The sequence below is a fragment of the Ranitomeya variabilis genome, chromosome 4 (assembly GCF_051348905.1).
Source record: "Ranitomeya variabilis isolate aRanVar5 chromosome 4, aRanVar5.hap1, whole genome shotgun sequence".
NCBI classification, from domain to species: Eukaryota; Metazoa; Chordata; class Amphibia; order Anura; family Dendrobatidae; genus Ranitomeya; species Ranitomeya variabilis.
In genome coordinates this window covers 187,597,663-187,620,194 of record NC_135235.1, presented here as the reverse complement: position 1 = coordinate 187,620,194, position 22,532 = coordinate 187,597,663, and the positions used below count along the sequence as shown (strand labels likewise).

Genomic DNA, 22,532 nt, shown 5'->3' with positions numbered 1-22,532 from the left:
GGGTGTACGGTATGCCACAACTTTTCATGAAGTTATCAGGTGGGTTTTTCCACGCCCCTTACCACTTTTGCTCTATTTTATAAAAGGGCATTATGTAATGTCATATTTCTTCTGTAGTGGCCTGAAACTTTATAACAGCCAAAGGTGTAATGAGAAAGTACTAACCCACATTATAACCACTTGTTTCTAGAACTGACAATCTTTCCGCAGTGTAAAAGGTCAAAACTGTCATGTCGGACGTTATTCACACTAGGGCGTCCGACAGACAGCAGTAATTCCACATTCGTCCACTATACGCTCAGTGGCGCCGGCTAGACTTTATCCAGGTTGTTCGGGGTTAATCTAGCTGGTAATCAGGTTGTAGGCTGGGTCACGCCCGTGGCCTTTAAATAGTCATTCTGGACTTTGGGCATCACCGATTATAGCTTGTGTCTTGTGCCTGGTGATTTCGGTCTGGAGTGGTGGTCTTGGAGAAATATTATCGTATCTGGTGGTGTATTATCCTTTGTCATATTTCTCCTTCCTATATTTGTATTTGTTTTGCCCTGTGCACATTATAGTGTTTTCCTGTGTGTCTGCGTGGTGGTGCGTTTTTAGTTTTCCCTGTCTGTGCTTTCTGTAGGGGTTGGTGTGTGGTCTTATCACTGGGTGGCGGGTGGAGGTTTCAGCATAGGACTGAAACAGGAGTCAGGGTCAGGCCTGGTGGCCCAGACAAGCACACCATCAGTGTAAATTCTGGGAGAGGGACAGACAGGGTTTTCCCTAGTCAGAGGGATATCGCAGGGGCCCGGGTAATCAGCCGTAGTCTACCCAGTACCCGCATGACAAAAACGCGTAAAATGCGCAAAGACTGCTCTCACTAACCTGATTAAGAACAATTAAAGCTGTGATCTGATTAGCCGGTATAACAACTCTACTATTAGTTGTAAGACATAAGTTACCAAATAAGTCAATGGCGTGCCTTTTTCTGAAGGAACACGGAACACACCGGATTCAAAATGTCTTCACTTGTGGGCACTATCTTCACCAAAATAAAAAGTCATGCCAGAGCTAAAAAGCCTGATTGTCTGACATATATGGTGTAACCCTGGAAAACATAGTCACCTGTAGTGTTGGGGATGTAGGCTTAATCTAAAAGAGCTATCACAATGGTCAATGAAAGTTGACTGCTATATTGCTTCCTTGTAATGACTCACAAAAAGAGCAAGAAAGCTCACTGAGTATAATTCTAAAATAATATTTATTAAAGTTGAATTAAAATACAAAAACAGATTAAAAAACAGACTACTACGCAAAGTGCTGGAAGCATGGAGACTGACCAACTAAAGTGCACAGTGCATCATGATAGATAATTCAGCCATATAAAACTGCAGGAAATATACCTGGAAAAAGTGATAGGTAAGTACAGAAAAATGGAGTCCACATAATAAATGCACAAATTAAGCACTGCTATGACCTAACACAAGGTGGCTGGATAAAACCAGGCACCATAGGGACCGGCAGAAAGGGTCTCTAGGCTGAGACAATCAAAGACACTGGAGAAATCACGATGTCATGAAATCAAGCCGGGAGGGCTTCAGGAAATGAAGTACTTACAAACAATAGTGTCAGTCAATGCACGCTTAGTCAAAACTTCATCAGGAGACCCACTCACAGCTGCTTTCACTGTGACTAATTATGCTATAGATATCAATTGCTGGAGCCATGATGGTTAGTTGCTCTCATGTAGAGGAGTAGTGGTTATTACTTTTCTTAAAATATCTGAATTTATGAGTATCCTGCACTGATCACAAGCACTTCACCTACATATTTAATGGTGTACATTTATTTTAGAATTGCAGGGTTTAGTCTGCTCAGCTGAAAGCTTCTAGAAGCTTTCCTGCATGAAGGCTCTCAGATGTGCACTGTTAGTCACTCCCATCTCCTATATAAACTGGGTCTTGCCTAGCACTCATTGTCAGATAGCTTATGCTGCATGGCTGGAGGTTGTTGTTGATTATCATTGGAAAAGGCATTTGGTGGATTTATCTGTGACTGTTGCTAGGTTTTGAGTGTGTGATAATTCCCTTTCTTCTCTTACTTTGGTTTAACCCCATCCTCCACTCCCCGATGCATTCCTCAGTTATATGGATGAGTATATTGCATGATTGGTAATTTTGTTATCCTTGTTCGCATTACCTTGTAGGTCTCGTTGATGTATTAAGGTTCACTACTACTACGCTCTTCCCTGGGTGGGGGAAGGGTACAGACTGAGTGCGGATTCAGAAGCAAAGGCAAGATAAGTGGCCCCGGCATCTTCACCATCAGAATTGATCCAGGTAGCAGGGCGAGCAAGGGCATCCCTAGCATTAGGTACCGGGAACCCCAACAACAGAGTCGTGACATGTGAGCTTTACACTAAATTCAGTAATAAATAAGAAGGCCAAATATTTGGTGACAGATTTTTTTTATCTAAATAAAAAACTTATGCAGCTTTGTCAAATGTATCCAAACTTGCCAGGTTTCCTGCCATAAGATATTTCTTGGTGATCCAGACGCTAAAAGCAACAATCAGTTGCCTTCATTGGAGAAATTCAATGTTTATGCTTAATTTTACTCCAATGATGTAACACGGAAAGCAAAGCATGACCAAGGATCACAATGTGTTCTATAAAAACCCATGCAATCCATTATTTTTTTAAACTTTCTTTACTTCCTCAGTGCTGACACCCAAGTCAAACCTAGCTTACAGAAGGAAACCATGTAAAGGACCTTATGGTTTTGGTAAACATTGGCTAGACATAGATATAGCCATAGAAATAATTCATATTGCCAAATTTTAAATGGATGCTCTTTTATTAGAAAACCAACGACACACTGGATTTCCTTTTTTACAATTTGTTGTTCCGAATACAGCCAAGGAAAACGCTGCCAAAAAGTTAAAAAAATGCAATGTATAAAGGAGAGGAGATTTGAGATTAGTGAGCCTAATTTTCTAGCAATTCATCTTGAAGCACCACTGGAGGTTCTACTTTACTGTGATCATCAAGATTTATGAGAGCAATTATTAGGAGCTGTACATATCCTACATGGCAATAAAGGCGCATTCACGCCTACAGATATATGTTCAGTGGTCTTGCGCTGCTTTGTAGCCTTATTGTTTTCTCATATAAACTCCAATAAACTTTTACTGCTTTCACAATTAAGCATCAAATCCATAATCCTTATACCTAACACAGCAGGTTTCCCAACCATCTCCTTTCATTTTCATCCACTCTTTACATTGTGGGAATAATGATTGTAAAGAGTCCATGTTGAGAGTTTAAATTCAGCAATTTTACTTTTCCCTCGTTGTGAGTTACAAAGGATACTTGATAAATAAGCAGCAATTATTTATTTCATTTTCAATGTATTTGACAGGTTTATATATTGCCTATTGAAGAGCTTGGTTTTATGTGGTTCTGTGTTCTGACCACAGCGGTCAAGCCTGATCTCCATGATTTATTGAAATAAATGTTTATTACTATAACTAGAGGTTTTTCAGCTTATCAGCCATTTAAACAAAGACCGTGATGTTTACCGGTATTTATTCCATCGATTTCATGGATGGAGTCCAAACTAGGAAGCAGCTGGCAGTTTATAAAGTCAATGTTACTAGCATATACAATTTCCAGACCATCTTGCTAGTATTAGCACTAAAAAACCATCCCTCGATCAAAACTGTGCCGCTAGTTATAGACCTGTCTCTAGTCTTCCCTTCATCTCTAAACTCTTCGAATTGCTGGTCCACTCCCGTCTTACCCGCTATCTCTCAGATAACTCTCTTCTCGACTCTCTTCAATCTGGTTTCTGCTCTTTACACTCTACTGAAACTGCCCTCACTAAAGTCTCTAATGATCTACTAACAGCTATATCTAATGGTCACTACGCCATGCTAAATCTCTTGGATCTCTCCACAGAATTCGACACTGTGGACCATCAGCTCCTCCTCACTATGCTCCGCTCCATTGGCCTCAAGGACACCGTTCTCTCCTGGTTCTCCTCCTATCTCTATGATCGCTCCTTCACTGTATCTTTTGCTGGTTCCTCCTCCTCTCACCTTCCCTTTACTGTTGGGGTTCCTCAAGGATCAGTCCTAGGCCCCCTCCTCTTCTCTTTGTATAGTGCCCCTATTGGACAAACAATCAGTAGATTTGGGTTCCAGTACCATCTCAATGCTGATGACACACAATTATACACTTCTTCTCCTGATCTCATGCCTGCCTTTTTAGAAAACACCAGTGATTGTCTTACCGCTGTCTCTAACATCATGTCCTCCCTCTATCTGAAACTGAACCTGTCAAAAACTGAATTCCTCATGTTCTCTCCCTCTACTAACCTACCGTTGCCTGACATTGCCATCTCCGTGTGTGGTGGTTCCACCATTACTCCCAAGCAACATGCCCACTGCCTTAGGGTAATACTTGATTCCGAGCTTTCCTTCACCCCCCACATCCGATCATTGGCTCGCTCTTCTTATCTGCATCTCAAAAACATTTCTAGAATTCGCCCTTTTCTTTCTTTAGACTCTGCAAAAACTTACTGTTTCACTTATTCATTCTTGTCTGGACTATTGTAACTCTCTCCTAACCGGCCTCCCTCTTACCAAACTCTTCCCGCTCCAAACTGTACTGAATGCAGCTGCCAGGATTATATTCCTCACCAACCATTACACCGATGCCTCTACTCTGTGCCAGTCATTACACTGGCTACCCATCCACTCCAGAATCCAGTGCAAAACTATTACCCTCATTCACAAAGCACTCCATGGCTCAGCACCACCCTACATATCCTCCCTGGTCTCAGCCTACCACCCTACCCGTGCTCTCTGTTCTGCTAATGACCTGAGGTTAGCATCCTCAATAATCAGAACCTCCCACTCCCGTCTCCAAGACTTTTCACGTGCTTCACCAATTCTTTGGAATGCACTACCCAGGATAATATGATTAATCCCCACAGTTTTAAGCGTGCCCTAAAAATGCATTTGTTCAGACTAACCTACCGCATGAACGCATTAACCTAATTATCCCTGTGTGGCCCATTCATATAAGTTAAACCAAAATCAGGTTCCTCGCATCATGTTCTCATGCAATTTATGCAGTTAATATCCCTCTGTGTCTGTACTGCTACATACTTAGGCTGTTAACTGGTTCATGCATCTTTACATGAACACTCGATCCTTACACTATGGCTGGTCCGAACAACGAAAGCAATTGCTACCATCCACCTCTCGTGTCTCCCCTTTTTCCTCATAGTTTGTAAGCTTGCGAGCAGGGCCCTCACTCCTGTTGGTATCTGTTTTGAACTGTGATTTTTGTTATGCTGTAATGTCTATTGTCTGTACAAATCCCCTCTATAATTTGTAAAGGAGTGTGGAATATGTTGACGCTATATAAATAAGATTATTATTATTATTATTAGATGGAGAAGGACAAGAATCCATTTTGCTTAGTGGTTGACCAAACTGGTATTTATATTAGTAGATGTGGCTGTTACAATTAAATAGCCAATGATGGTCAAAAATGGGTGAGAATGTTGTCTCCTAGTTAGCAACAGTTTTGTCATGTGCTTAAAATTTTACATTGTAAAAGTCCATAATCTCCCCTAATTCTTTCACTCTTTTGCATTTTGCTCCATTATAGAGATATTCACATTTGTTTGTTTTGCAGCACAGTATGTGAAATCTCTGGTTGTAATGCACTTGGGGGTTTCTTCAGCGTTTTCTCTGGGGGCATACACTTTCATTTCTCCCTCCAAGCTGTTGCCCATAACAGCTTAGCAGTATATCTAGAAATCTCAGACACTACCAAGCTACAATTCACAGTGTATAAAAGGGGTGAAAGAGCCTACCCTAGAGAAGAATCTGAAGAAATGCCCAATTTAAACACAAACAGAGATTTCACATAATGCATTCCAAAAACAACAAATGTGATTATCTCAGCAATGAAACGACACTGTGCAAAATGGTAACCAATAGAAGAATCAGGAGAGTCCAGGAATTTTTATCAAACATGTGTAATGAAAGGAAAAAAGAAATACACTGACAAAAATCCTTGGCACCTCAAACAATACATTTTTTTTATTATACAATAAAAGAATATTGAACAAGAAAATTCTCATTAAAAACATTTAATTTAGCAAAAGAAGCCAAAAAATTTCTATTTTAGCATATAATAAAGCTAAAAAATGGTAATAATACCCACATTTTATGTCCAAAAATATGGACTAATAAATATGCAAATCCGTATACTGATATTAGGCATCAAAGAATATAACATGAAATAATCACAAAATATACACTGCTCAAAAAATATAGGGAACACAACTTTAAAATACCACATCCTAGATATAACTGAAGGCAATATCATATGGTGTACTGGCCTGTTTCCAGGTATCTGCTCCATGCTATGGACAGTGTGCTGAAAGACACAGCTACCCTTCTTGCCATAACTTGAACTGATGTGCCACCATGGATGAGCTGCACTACCTGAGCAACTTGTGTGGGTTGCAGACACTACCTCATGCTACTGTACCTTTAGTGGTGAGAGCATTTACACTACTGAGCATGATTTCCTTGTCTTGAGGCATTTTCACCGAAGTTGAATCTTCCTGTAATTTGATTTTCCACTTTGATTTTGAGTGTGAACTCAAATCCAGACCCCCATGGGATATTGATTTTGATTTACATTGATCATTTTTATGTTTTATTGTTCTCAACTAGAGATGGGCGAACCAAACAGTAAAGTTCGGTGTCCGTACCGAACACCTACTGTTCGGGCATGGACATAGAACACTAACTTCATCAGGAAGACTGTGTTACTGTTCAGGTTCAGCCCCCCGAACACAAGGTGTTTCTCATGCTGTCATGTGCATGACAGCGCAGCAAACACTGCTTATGACCAGTGGTAATGACAGTGTGAGTCCGCAGCTATGGTCGGAGGTATAAAGTTTACCTCCGGTCACTTTCGTCGGCTGATGGGACTACTGCTCCCATCGGCCTACGCTTGCTGCCGCTAATAACAGCAAGAACAGGAGCAGCTGGTGGGAGTATTCATCAGCCAGGGCATGTGCTCTCAACAAACAATTAAAAGAAAAAAACAGGTGAGTTCCCCTGTATTTTTACTAACCAGCCAGGCAAAACTGACAGCTAAGGGCTGCAACCCTCAGCTGTCAGCGTTAGCAAGGTTAGTTATCAAAATAGAGGGGTCCTCACATTGTCTTTTTAAATTATTTAAATAAATAATTTGAAAAAAAAAATGATGTGAAGTCCCCCTATTTTTGGCAATCTGCCTTTCTAAAACAGTCAGCTGGGGGCTGGTATTGTCAGGCTGTTAAGTGGCCATTGATATTGACCCCAAGCCTAAAATCAGCAGCCTGCAGCCACCCAGAAAAAACACATCTATTAGATGCACCAATTTTAGTGCTTTGCCTGGCTCTCCCCACTTGCCCTGTATCGGTGGCAAGTGGGGTTCATATTTATGGGGGTTGATGTCACCTTTATATTGTGCGGTGACATCAACTCGACTCCTGTAATTAAAACAAAACAAAAAACAACCATATCCCTCACATGTCCATCATTCTGTCCCACATAGTAATTCATGTCTGGGTATAAACAGGTTTCAACCATTACGTTGACAAGATGTGACTGTCCATGCTTAGAACAACCAATGAGTGATCTGCTGCGAGCGCAGCATCAGTGAGCAGTGGTGACTTAATTAAGGTTACCGCAGGTCATTAAGTCTACATTCCCAGCTGGGCCCCTGAACTGCGGGGGCCTAGGTGAGATCCACTGTGCTCAGAGAGTTCACCGCATTTCACTGTGAGGAATTTCTTCTAGTGAACTCTTTGCTGCACCGTGAGGCTTTTTCTCACTGTGTTAGCAGGGATCTCACTGAGATCATCGCAGTTCAGGGGCTCAGCTGGGAATGCAGCCTCAGTGACCTGTGGTAACCTCGATGATGTCACCGCTAGTCACTGATGCTGTCCTCGCAGCAGCTCATTCTCCCAGTGGCATCTTGGCACCATCCAGGTTGAAAACTGTTTATCCCCAGACATGGATTACTGCACTGAACAGATGGACAAGTGAGGGATATGGTTGATTTTTATTTTTGCTTTATTACTGGAGACGATGGCTTCAATGGGTGATTACATGGGCATGGATTAATTTAGATTCATTAAAGGAGTCTGTGTCATTCTTTCAATTATAGGACTTTATTTTGGCTGTGTGTTTCTTTACAATACAACTATAGGATTAGTAATGGACAGGTGTCTTATAGACGCCTCTCCATTACTAAGCCATGGGCTTGATGTCACCAGACAATACAAAGGTGACATCAACACCACAAATATGAACCTATGAAACCCACTTGCCACCACTACAGGGCAAAGCACCAGAATTGGTGCTTCTAATAGATGTGCCTTTTCAGGGCGAATGTGGGCTGCTGTTTTTAGCTGGGAGGGAAAAATATCAATGGCTCCTTAATAGCCTGAAAACACCAGCCCCCAGCTGTCTGCTTAAGCAAGGCTTGTTGTCAAAACTGGGGGGAGCCCATGCCATTATTTAAAATTATTTATTTAAAAAACAGCATGGTGACCCCCTCTTTTCTTGATATCCAGACCCCCTGCTGTCAGTTTTGCCTGGCTGGTTATGAAAAATACAGCAAAACTCACGTCTTTTTTTTTTACATTATGTATTTAGATCGCAGGCGCTGGCTGATGAATACTCCCATTAGCCGTTAGCAGCAGCAGGCATAGGCTGATGGAAGAAGTAGTCCCGTCAACTGATGCCAGTGACCGGAGGTAAACTTTATACCTCCGATCACAACTGCAGGCTCACACTGTCATTTGACAGCGAGGGAACCGCGGCTGTCTGACCAGCGGTAATGATTTTACTGCTGATCAGAAGTGGTGTTTGCCACGCTCTCATGCAGATGACAATGTGGCAAACCCTGCATGTTTGGGCCCCCCATTCAAGTGAATCATTTGCTATTTTTGCTATTTAAAATATTTTTAATGAGATTTGTCCTTGTTTTTCAATATTCTCTGATTGCATAATAAAAATGTGAGTCTTGGATGGGCCAAGATTTCTGTGGATATATCTCTTATCTCTTTTCTCCTTTTATCCCAAATACACCCTTACCTGTGCACTCCTGCTACATGCATTATCATCCATGCTGCCCACTTAAGCTTCTTTGTCTATTTTCACAAAAATAGTAAACTCAATTTTTTTTTAGCAAATCTTAAGGCCTCAATGATGGCACATCCACTCACTATGGCTCAAGTCAATACTAACACCCAAAGGCAGACCATGTATGAAGCCAAGGTGCTGTGTGTGGCATTGTATTACAGGGACTATAAAAGAATATATCCTTATTATGAAACCTAGTGCAGTATAACAACTTTTTTTCTCTATTGGATTCTGTATGTTTAACTTAAAAAAACTTAGCTTAACCTTAACTTAAAAAAAACATGGCATGCTCTATCTGAGACATACAATGTGTAGTAACAGTGAGACCTCACAGAAGAATATAAGTGGTCCATTACATCTTATGGTTTGTCCATGAGGCCATTATTAGACGGTCAATGTTAATAGTAATCCCTGGGGAAAAAAAACTCTTAATTTTCTAGAGCACTATAATAGTCTATTGTGCAAAGAAAATAAAAGTAGTTCATATTACATAAGTTACATTAACACTTTTTTTTTAACTTGCTCTTCTTTTGATGTTAGTCATGACTAGAGGTAGGTAAAATATAATTTAGATTATATCTTTTGGCTAAATAACCAGAAAGAAAATGATAAAATTGATGTCTCTGTCTATTCAGATATAGCTAATATTCTAGTTGTTCAGGTTTCTCCTGTATACAACGCATGGTTCTGTAGAAAGGTTGCATAATATAGCTCCAACTTTCACCACAAATATGATGAATATTTAGCAAATTGCTTTAAAGTGACACTGTCCTTTACATGCCACCACATGATTGACATCTCCAACCTTTGGCGTGCAGAACATTCCTGTAATTTCTCCCTGTACTATTAAGGGATAAGGCGCGCCAGTTTTGCTCCCAATCATAGACACCCTCTTATAATAGAGACCAAAGAGTCCTCTAACTTCCACAGCTAACCCCTTTGCAGGGCTGCAACTTGCTTTTTTCACTTAAATAGTACTGTTTTGTTTTTAAAAAGCCATCAATAGCAATTATAAGAAGAAATTTGAAGGTGTTCCTACTTGTACTGTCTGGTATTGTGAATTCTGGTCTGGGGTTCACAAAGGCAATCTGACCAGATGGAAGCTACATCCTAAAATATTGACTCTTTTACGACTCTTGTCTCATGACTTAGGTTAAAGAGCCAAACTAGACACTCCATTTGCAGACACATGTTGTGGGGTATTTGCCACTCATCAGTGCAAAGCAAGAGGTCAGATTTGGCTGCCAGAAACTTTTGGCAGGGAGTCTATGGAGGACATTTTTTCCTTGTAGAGAGAACCATCTAGTGTAAACACACTTATATGCCATGCAGTGCTCCTCTGGGAAAAACTGTTCTATAGACAATGTTTCTCCATGTGAAAATTGCCAAGCTGACTTAAAAAGCAATTCAATCAAAGTTTTTTCCTCTTAATATATTGCAATAATTTGAAAACAGAAGTCAAAACAATGCTAATAAAACCAGCTATGCCAACAGTACTAGCAATACTAACAATGCCAACTATGCCAACAGTACTGACTATATCACATGTACCAATAGTAGTGACCATGCCAAGTGCACCGATAGTTCTGCCAATACCACCTGTAGCAACAATACCAAAAGTACTCTTTCACCATTCGTTGTCTATATCCTTGAGCATAGAATCTTTGTTTTAGGTTGATAGTGTGTTTTTCAAAATCCTATAAACAAATTTGTCCCAGACGAAGGAATTGTCCGGTGGGAATAGAATGAATCATGAACCGTGGATGCAAGGAGGAGGCATAAAGTACAGTATTGGCAGAAGTCGGTTTCCGATAGATATCTGTCTGTAAATTATTAGTGGATTCTGATTTCATTAGCACATCAAGGAAATCAATCATATGGGATCACAATGACAAGTGATATAAATATTATGATCATTTGTATTTACCATGGTCATGAATTCGTGAAGAGACTATGTCGAACCCTGCCAGATCGAAAAAATGTTGTTGGTGTACCACGCCCAAAAGAGAATGCGACTAATCGATGAACAAATATCTCTTAAACAGCCCAAGGAACTGGGTTTTTTAATCTTATATATTATAGATATTTTTCATCTTACATTTTTTGTTTATTTTTTCTCCATGTATTCATTTTTATTTGCATTTGCAAATGAAACCAGGCTTCTTTCTCCAATTGATTATGCTGTGATACCCGAGGAAGCAATATGTAACATCACTATCACAATATAGATGTTTTCCTTTCTGTAAATGGACTGACCGGGGAGTACGTATGCTTGCCTTGGACCCAGGATCCCTGGCTGTAGCTGTGTCTTTATGTGGTTTGTGATGTCGGGTCACATGAGTCTCGAGTGATCTCAAAGTCATGGGTCACATGACAAGGGTAATGGCAAATCTCCCGACTTCCTTGGTGATGCATGCGTCTCACCATGTCCAGCCACTCCATTAGTCGGTGACTCTTTTTCATACTCCTGCCACCTTGATGATGCCACCCCTGAAGAAGCAAAGCAACGAAAATATCAACAATCTAAATAACAGATGGATGATGATTAGTGATGAGCGAGCATACTCTGGTCCTATTAGAGCATCTTGCGCATGCTCAAATAATATATTCAAGTCTCTGTGGATGCATGCAGGGATTGCCTGTTTGTTTGCCATCCCCGCTTGTGTTGCGGCTGTCTAACGCCGCAACACATGCAGCCGTAAGGACTCGAATATATTATCCTTACATGCCCAAGATACTCTAATAATGCCCAAGCCCATGTTATCCGAGCCCATTCGCTCATCACTAGTGATGAGCGAGTGTGCTCGTTACTCGAGATTTCCGAGCATGCTCGGGTGTTCTCAGAGTATCTTGGGCGTGCTCGTAGATTTTGTTTGTGTCGCCGAAGCTGCATGATTTACAGCTGCTTGAAAGCCTGAATACATGTGGGGATTGTCTAACAAACAGGCAATCCCTGTATGTGTTCAGGTTGTCTAACAGCTGCAAGTCATGCAGCTGTGGGGACATAAACATAATCTACGAGCACGCCCAAAATACTCGGAGAACATCTAATCATGTTTGGAAAACTCGAGTAACGAGCACACTCGCTCATCACTACTCATCACTAGTGAGGATTTAATAAAAGATGATAAACGGTAGCCTAACCTGTTTTAGCTTGAATAATACTATTCTCAGTTTTTGTATTTACACTACAATTACATTATTGTTTAACTGCTTGATATTGTGTGCATCTTTTTTGTGTTTCTGTTATGGGAAGAGTCATGCATTAGTAATTGTTCAATCAATTTTCAATAGTCCCTTGATAGCCTGCCACGAAGAACAAAAGATGCTTGCATGGCGCACAGAATGTCCCAGCTTTAATTAATGACTTATTATCAGGAAAACGGATGCAATACATCCTGCAAATGATTATACCAAACTGTTTACTGCACAATCTCACCGGATGAGAAGATAGAGCTTCTTTTTCAGCAAAATGCCCTTTACACCTAGTTTCACACACAGCACTTAAAAAAATTTTTTTTTTTCATTGTGTTCTTTTATATGTAAAATATTCATGTATGTGTCTGTGTGTGTGAGATCGCAAATGTTGCCATCCAACCTAATACTAGCTCTTGATCATGGCCTTGGGGTAGAGTGATGTAATTTATTTAATAAGCATTACTTGACATCGAAACATTGACACTTTCATTCTCTGGTGCGATAACTATATAAAAGATGGCATAAAAGGGTTAATAATCTATATAGCCAACATGGATTTAATCCAGTTTTATGTCTAAATCTAGCCATAACTGGTCATAACCATGCTTTACTCGGAATATTCACCATGCCACCTAATTATTAGTCCACAAATTATTAACGCACCTGAAAAACTGTGGATATTTAAAAAAAAAAAAATGCAGCAGAACAAATTTTGTTTTTGAATTCAAATGCAAATCTGCCACAGAAATCCTGAGCTTTGGAGACAGATATCTTCCATTAATTTAACTGAAAGTGTAACTAATGTTTTGAAACAGTTTTTATGTATTACAGGCACTGCACACTGTTACTGATTGGTGGGGCTCCAGGTTCTGAGACCTTTACCAATCAGTCAAACAAGCTCTATCAAGTACACAGAGCAGTGCATGTGCTCAATAGTAAGTCTATCGGTCTTTAAGTTGTGTCTAAATTTTGCAACTTTTGGCATCTTCGCTCCAGTTCCTCTGAACTCTGCCAAAATGGGCAAAGCTGGGGTGAGACAGGGTCATCACAATTCGTCTAAATTATTCTGAGCAGTGACATTCCCCAGGCCAGAAATCTCAGTGCAGTACATGGCTGGAGTGAGATTTCTCTTGTAGCTCATGAAGGTCCATGCCACTTGCCAAACTGAGTGTGCATGCACCTCTTTTTGAGTCAAGAACATATGACTCCAGCTCATCAAGACCAGCATGAACAACGCCAGACTTGATGAATTGGACCCTATGTTTTTCAGTAGAGAGACCTTATGTGAGTGGAAATTAGTCATAAACATTCAATGACTTGATAAATCTCTACTTAAACATTTTCCAAAAATGGAACGCATCAGCATGTGCTAGGTCAGGAGCCAGCTCTAACACAAAAGTACAAAGCTGCTGTCAATCTTTGAACTGTTGTTTTTAAGTCAACTTACCTCTCCCCAAAATGCAATGAAACGCATTTTTGTTATACAATATATACTTCAAAATGGTACCAGTAAAAACAACAACCTTCTGGAATGTTTTTCAGTACATACTGTAATTTCAAACTGGCCAAAAGAGTGACAGATGAACCCCCTGATGGACCCTGTTATGACCCCAATGGCGAGGGTCTCAGAGAAATAGGTAAGTCTGCGAAGTACAAAAATCCGGCTCATAGGGCAGTGGTAACTGGGTTGACCATATATCTACTCCTAACGCCAACACTAGAAGTAGCCGGGGAACATGCCTACGTTGGTCGCTAGATGTCTCGCGCCAGCCGGAGAACTAACTACCCCTAGAAGAGGAAAACAAAGACCTCTCTTGCCTCCAGAGAAAGGACCCCAAAAGTAGGATACAAGCCCCCCACAAATAATAACGGTGAGGTAAGAGGAAATGACAAACATAGAAATGAACTTGGTTTAGCAAAGAGAGGCCCGCTTACTAATAGCAGAATGTAGTAAGATAACTTATATGGTCAACAAAAACCCTATCAAACATCCACGCTGGAAATTCAAGAACCCCCGAACCGTCTAACGGCCCGGGGGGAGAACACCAGCTCCCTAGAGCTTCCAGCAAGGACAGGATACAGATTAAGTACAAGCTGGACAAAAATGCAAACAAAAACAAATAACAAAAAGCAAGAAAGCAGACTTAGCTTAATCTAGCAGGAACCAGGATCAGTAGACAAGAGCACAACAGATTAGCTCTGATTACAACGTTGCCAGGCATTGAACTGAAGGTCCAGGGAGCTTATATAGCAACACCCCTGAACTAACGGCCCAGGTGAGCATACAAGGGATGACTGACATACCCAGAGTCAAATCACTAGTAACCACTAGAGGGAGCCAAAAAACAAATTCACAACAGTACCCCCCCCTTAGTGAGGGGTCACCGAACCCTCACCAAGACCACCAGGGCGATCAGGATGAGCGGCGTGAAAGGCCCAAACTAAATCGGCCGCATGCACATCAGAGGCGACCACCCAGGAATTATCCTCCTGACCATAGCCCTTCCACTTGACCAGGTACTGAAGCCTCCGCCTGGAGAGACGAGAATCTAAGATCTTCTCCACCACGTACTCCAACTCGCCCTCAACCAACACCGGAGCAGGAGGCTCAGCAGAAGGAACCACAGGCACAACGTACCGCCGCAACAAGGACCTATGAAATACGTTGTGAATGGCAAACGACACCGGAAGATCCAGGCGAAAGGACACAGGATTAAGGATTTCCAATATCTTGTACGGACCAATGAATCGAGGCTTAAATTTGGGAGAGGAGACCTTCATAGGAACAAATCGAGAAGACAGCCATACCAAATCCCCAACACGAAGTCGGGGACCCACACCGCGGTGGCGGTTGGCAAAACGCTGAGCCTTCTCCTGTGACAACTTCAAGTTGTCCACCACATGATTCCAGATCTGCTGCAACCTATCTACCACAGAATCCACCCCAGGACAGTCAGAAGGCTCCACATGTCCCGAGGAAAAACGAGGATGGAAACCAGAGTTGCAGAAAAATGGCGAAACCAAGGTGGCGGAACTAGCCCGATTATTAAGGGCAAATTCAGCCAACGGCAAGAAGGTCACCCAATCATCCTGATCAGAAGAGACAAAACACCTCAAATAAGCCTCCAGAGTCTGATTAGTTCGCTCCGTTTGTCCATTAGTCTGTGGATGAAAAGCGGACGAAAACGACAAATCAATGCCCATCCTACCACAAAAGGATCGCCAGAACCTGGAAACAAACTGGGATCCTCTGTCCGACACAATATTCTCAGGAATGCCATGTAAACGGACCACGTTCTGGAGGAACACAGGAACCAGATCGGAAGAGGAAGGCAGCTTAGGCAAAGGAACCAAATGGACCATCTTGGAGAAACGATCACATATCACCCAGATGACAGACATGCCCCGAGACACTGGAAGATCAGAAATGAAATCCATAGAGATGTGTGTCCAAGGTCTCTTTGGGACAGGCAAGGGCAAGAGCAACCCGCTGGCACGAGAACAGCAAGGCTTAGCTCGAGCACAAGTCCCACAGGACTGCACAAAAGACCGCACATCCCTTGACAAGGACGGCCACCAAAAGGACCTGGCCACCAGATCCCTGGTGCCAAAAATTCCCGGGTGCCCTGCCAACACCGAGGAATGAACCTCGGAAATGACTCTACTGGTCCACCTAGCAGGCACAAACAATCTGTCAGGTGGACAAGAGTCAGGCCTACCAGCCTGAAATCTCTGCAACACACGTCGCAGATCCGGAGAAATAGCTGACAAGATAACTCCTTCCCTAAGAATACCCACAGGTTCAGCGACTCCAGGAGCATCAGGCACAAAGCTCCTAGACAGAGCATCGGCCTTCACATTCTTCGAACCTGGTAAATACGAGACCAAAAAGTCAAAACGGGAGAAAAACAATGACCAGCGGGCCTGCCTAGGATTCAGGCGTTTAGCAGACTCGAGATACATCAGATTTTTGTGATCAGTCAAAACCACCACACGATGCTTAGCACCCTCGAGCCAATGACGCCACTCCTCAAATGCCCACTTCATGGCCAACAACTCCCGATTGCCCACATCATAATTTCGCTCTGCAGGCGAAAACTTCATAGAGAAAAAGGCACAAGGTCTCATAGTAGAGCAACCAGGACCTCTCTGAGACAAAACGGCCCCTGCCCCAATCTCCGAAGCATCCACCTCAACCTGAAAGGGCAGTGAGACATCAGGCTGGCACAAAACAGGCGCCGAAGTAAACCGGCGTTTCAACTCCTGGAAAGCCTCCACGGCAGCAGGAGCCCAGTTAGCTACATCAGAGCCTTTCTTGGTCATATCCGTCAAAGGTTTAACAACGCTAGAAAAATTAGCGATAAAACGACGGTAAAAGTTAGCAAAACCCAAGAACTTCTGAAGACTCTTAACTGACGAGGGCTGAGTCCAATCATGAATAGCTCGGACCTTGACTGGGTCCATCTCCACAGCAGAAGGGGAAAAAATGAACCCTAAAAAGGGAACCTTCTGTACACCAAAGAGACACTTTGAGCCTTTAACAAACAAAGAATTTTCACGCAAAATCTTGAAAACCATCCTGACCTGTTCTACATGCGAGTCCCAATCATCAGAAAAAACCAGAATATCGTCCAGATAAACGATCAAAAATTTATCCAGATACTTCCGGAAAATGTCATGCATAAAGGACTGAAAAACTGAAGGCGCATTAGAGAGCCCAAAAGGCATCACCAAGTACTCAAAATGACCTTCGGGCGTATTGAATGCGGTTTTCCATTCATCTCCTTGCTTAATGCGCACAAGGTTGTACGCACCACGAAGATCTATCTTGGTGAACCACTTGGCACCTTTAATCCGGGCAAACAAGTCTGACAACAGCGGCAAAGGATACTGAAATTTGACAGTGATCTTATTTAAGAGCCGATAGTCAATACAAGGCCTCAAAGATCCGTCCTTTTTGGCCACAAAAAAGAATCCCGCACCAAGAGGGGAAGAAGACGGACGAATATGCCCCTTCTCCAGAGACTCTCTAATATATGAACGCATAGCGGTATGTTCAGGTACCGACAGGTTAAATAATCTTCCCTTAGGAAACTTACTGCCTGGAATCAACTCTATTGCGCAGTCACACTCCCTATGAGGAGGCAGTGCACTGGACCTGGACTCGCTGAAAACATCCTGATAATCAGACAAATACTCCGGAACTTCCGAAGGCGTAGAAGAAGCAATAGACACGGGCAGGGAATCCCCATGATTTCCACGGCATCCCCAACTTGACACTGACATGGCCTTCCAATCCAAGACTGGATTATGGGTCTGCAACCATGGCAACCCCAAAACAACCAAATCATGCATTTTATGCAAAACAAGAAAACGTATAACCTCCCGATGTTCAGGAGTCATACACATGGTAACCTGTGTCCAAAACTGCGGTTTATTTTCTGCCAACGGCGTAGCATCAATACCTCTAAGAGGGATAGGATTTTCTAATGGCTCAAGAACAAAACCACAGCGCTTGGCAAATGACAGATCCATAAGACTCAGGGCAGCACCTGAATCTACAAACGCCATGGCAGGATAAGATGACAGTGAACAAATCAAAGTTACAGATAGAATAAATTTAGGTTGCAAATTACCAACGGTGACAGGACTAACAACCTTAGTTAGACGTTTAGAGCATGCTGAGATAACATGTGCAGAATCACCACAGTAGTAACACAAGCCATTCTGGCGTCTATGAATTTTCCGCTCATTTCTAGTCAGGATTCTATCACATTGCATTAAATCAGGTGTTTGTTCAGACAGCACCATAGGTGAATTTGCGGTTTTTCTATCACATTGCCTTAAATCAGGTGCCTGTTCAGACAACACCATAAGGGAATTTGCGGTTTTGCGCTCCCGCAACCGCCGGTCAATTTGAATAGCCAGGGCCATGGAATCATTTAGACCTGTGGGAATAGGGAAACCCACCATCACATTCTTAATGGCTTCAGAAAGGCCATTTCTAAAATTTGCGGCCAGTGCACACTCGTTCCACTGAGTCAGCACGGACCATTTCCGAAATTTTTGGCAATACACTTCAGCCTCGTCCTGGCACTGAGACATAGCCAGCAAGGCTTTTTCTGCCTGAATCTCAAGACTGGGTTCCTCATAAAGTAAACCGAGCGCCAGAAAAAACGCATCAATATCCGCCAATGCCGGAACTCCTGGCGCCAGCGAGAAGGCCCAATCCTGAGGGTCGCCCCGTAAAAAAGAAATAACAATTTTCACTTGCTGAGCGGAGTCTCCAGATGAACAGGGTCTCAGGGACAAAAATAATTTACAATTATTCCTGAAATTTCTAAACTTAAATCGGTCTCCGAAAAACAATTCAGGAATCGGTATCTTAGGTTCTGACATAGGATTTCTGGTAACATAATCTTGTATGCCCTGCACACGAGCAGCAAGCTGGTCCACACTTGTAATCAAGGTCTGGACATTCATGTCTACAGCAAGCTTGAGCCACTCAGAGGTAAAGGGGAAAAGAAAAAAAAATGAGAGAGAGGAAAAAAAAAAACTCAGAATTTTCTTTCTTATAATCCCGCTTCTGCAATGCATTTAACATTTAATACTGGCCTGGCAAACTGTTATGACCCCAATGGCGAGGGTCTCAGAGAAATAGGTAAGTCTGCGAAGTACAAAAATCCGGCTCATAGGGCAGTGGTAACTGGGTTGACCATATATCTACTCCTAACGCCAACACTAGAAGTAGCCGGGGAACATGCCTATGTTGGTCGCTAGATGTCTCGCGCCAGCCGGAGAACTAACTACCCCTAGAAGAGGAAAACAAAGACCTCTCTTGCCTCCAGAGAAAGGACCCCAAAAGTAGGATACAAGCCCCCCACAAATAATAACGGTGAGGTAAGAGGAAATGACAAACATAGAAATGAACTTGGTTTAGCAAAGAGAGGCCCGCTTACTAATAGCAGAATGTAGTAAGATAACTTATATGGTCAACAAAAACCCTATCAAACATCCACGCTGGAAATTCAAGAACCCCCGAACCGTCTAACGGCCCGGGGGGAGAACACCAGCTCCCTAGAGCTTCCAGCAAGGACAGGATACAGATTAAGTACAAGCTGGACAAAAATGCAAACAAAAACAAATAACAAAAAGCAAGATAGCAGACTTAGCTTAATCTAGCAGGAACCAGGATCAGTAGACAAGAGCACAACAGATTAGCTCTGATTACAACGTTGCCAGGCATTGAACTGAAGGTCCAGGGAGCTTATATAGCAACACCCCTGAACTAACGGCCCAGGTGAGCATACAAGGGATGACTGACATACCCAGAGTCAAATCACTAGTAACCACTAGAGGGAGCCAAAAAACAAATTCACAACAGGACCCCTTGTGCAGTAGTGTGCCCCACTTTACTCCCACATGAGCATATGTGTAGGCTGAGATTATATAAACATGCAGTGACAGATTACAAACCATATCCATCTTCCACATGATACAATGGTCTCAGTTTCAGCAATCATCGTACATCTTGTTATTGCTTAAAGTGGTTATTCAGCATTATCCAGAGTGGTTGTCCTTGGGATCGGAGATGTCTTGTTGATTCATGGGATTATGCTCAAGAATTGAGCCATTCATTTGCTATGGGGCTGTTGTCCACTGCGCTATTTCCAGCAGCCTCTTAGAAAAGTGATGGAGCTGGGCTTGAGCATCTGAGCCATTTTTGTAATAGAGATTAAATACTGCCCATCAGGGATAATATCTTCTTGATCTGCTGATTGGTGTGGCTCCCAGCTGTGGAATGACCACTGATCAGTGAATGGATTCTTAATCTTACTGCAGATAGGTAATAAGTAACTTGTTTTAGCTAGAGAATACTATTATGCTTGCTGCTGACTGACAGTGTGAGCATGTACCCTTAACTCATAAAGTTAAGAGGCCCTTAGGGTACCGTCACACATTGAAATTTCCATCGCTACGACGTTACGATTCGTGACGTTCTAGTGATATCGTTACGATATCGCTGTGTCTGACACGCTACTGCGATCAGACACCCTGCTGAGAATCGTACGTCGTAGCAGATCGTTTGGAACTTTCTTTCGTCGCTTGATCACCCGCTGACATCGCTGGATCGTTGTGTGTGACAGCGATCCAGCGATGTCTTCGCTTGTAACCAGGGTAAACATCGGGTAACTAAGCGCAGGGCCGCGCTTAGTAACCCGATGTTTACCCTGGTTACAAGCGAAAACGTAAAAAAACAAACCGTGCATACTCACCCGTCGGTGTCCTTCAGGTCCCTTGCCGTCTGCTTCCTGCTCTGAGTGCCGGCCGGAAAGTGAGAGCAGAGCGCAGCGGTGCGCTGGTAACCAGGGTAAACATCGGGTTACTAAGCGCGGCCCTGCGCTTAGTTACCCGATGTTTACCCTGGTTACCCGGGGACTTCGGCATCGCTCCAGCGCCGTGATTGCAACGTGTGACCGCAGTCTACGACGCTGGAGCGATGATTATACGACGCTGCGATGTCACGAATCGTGCCGTCGCAGCGATGAAAATTTCAATGTGTGACGGTACCCTTAGGCCAAGACAGGAGTAGGCAATATTTTAACAATGAAAAAAGTGAGTGTCCTTTCTCTTTTGGATTTAGAATAAATTCACATTCTTAAATAGGGGAACTGATTTTGTTTATCAAACGTAGCATAAAACAAAAGTACAAGATAATGTGAGAAAGTTTATTATCTTTTTATCAGAGAAATGTTCTTTCTTCACTTCTGAGTCACTTCCTGCTCTCCCCTCACTCCCTGAATTCATCTGCTTTGAAAAAAACAGCTCAAATACATCTTGTTGAAGACAAAACAAACTGCTAGCCTACCTACAACTCATATTATACTCTATGGAGGGAGGAGGAAGGAGTGAGAAAACAGGGACAGGAAGATAAGGCTGAGCATTCTAACAAGTCTTTTACCTCCAATCAGAGCTGTATTCACATCCACATTGATTAGTACTGCTACATAATTTCTGTCTGTGTGCTAATTAAGGAATAAAAAGCAGGAATGCATGCCATGGCAGGTATGGGAGACTTCATAGCAACTAGAGTTTGATTCGTTAAGTAGTTTTTTTTTATATAAATCTTCTTGAAATAATGTTTGTGGTTTTTATGCCAGCTCTGCAAACTCCCTAACACTGTTATATTGCATGACCTATCCAGCCAGTCAGCAGAGCTTGTGACATGGGCTAGAGAAAACTGCATGTGATCAGTAAATGCTAATTAGCTGCAGCAGTCATGTGATGTTATAATGTCACATGACAGCAAAGAGACATAGCACCAATATTGAAGGAGCATCTCTGCTGACTATTCTAGTAGAAAACAACCTCGTTAAGGTGAAGTTTCAATCATAAAGGATTTTTGCACACATTTGGGGGCTGAACCCCTTGAATAGTGCCACAGACCATCTGTTGATAGTTTTTAATTGCTAAAGAAAAGGTTAAGCTATAGAGTTTTGGTTTATTTTTATTTGTCACTTTTAACTAGTACTTAAACCCTTCATGGGTTCTACCAATTCAACCCTTGGTGGAGGAGTTTAAAGGGTTTGTATGAGATATGTAAAATGCTGCACACAGGCAGCAATGGTGGTAAAACATTGAAATACTATTCACCGTTCATTCCAGTGCTGTGTCCCGACGTTACAGCCAGTATATCCCACATGGTGTCTGCAGTCTTTCACTGGCCTTCATGGCATAAATCTCCAAACATTACATGGGGTATGTGCATGTGATATCTGCAGCCAAAGAAAACAGTATACTGGCTGGGAGCCTTGGGGCATAACGCTCGTAAGGAGGGTGAGTATTATTTCATTGTTTGAGCCCTACAACCGCCTGCTTGCAGCTTTTTACATACATCAAACAACTCTTTCATCCTTCACTGTGTTCTTCTGGAGAAGGTTTGGGTGGAGGAAAGTTGTCATCAAGCTGAAGAAGAAGTGAGAGCTGTCACCATTACTGTCAGTTATAACACTCTTAACTCCCATTTAGAAGAGCATATCATATGAACATATGCTGTCAGTGTTAAAATCAGACAGCGCACAGACCGATGTAATTCAATAGGGCTGTTCAGATAACAGTTTTGTCACGC

The 22,532-nt window shown here is 42.4% G+C and overlaps 1 protein-coding gene and 1 long non-coding RNA gene across 2 annotated transcripts in view; both read left to right on the top strand.

The window, feature by feature from the left end:
- The window catches only part of LOC143770149 (uncharacterized), a 75,834-nt gene extending 73,459 nt beyond the window's left edge, over positions 1 to 2,375 (top strand). Inside the window, exon 3 of the long non-coding RNA XR_013214557.1 lies at positions 2,186 to 2,375. This is a non-coding gene — a long non-coding RNA (uncharacterized LOC143770149). The remainder of the gene's footprint in view (positions 1 to 2,185) is intronic.
- Positions 1 to 22,532, top strand: part of CACNG6 (calcium voltage-gated channel auxiliary subunit gamma 6) — a 274,765-nt gene that overhangs the window by 78,022 nt on the left and 174,211 nt on the right. The window lies entirely within an intron of this gene.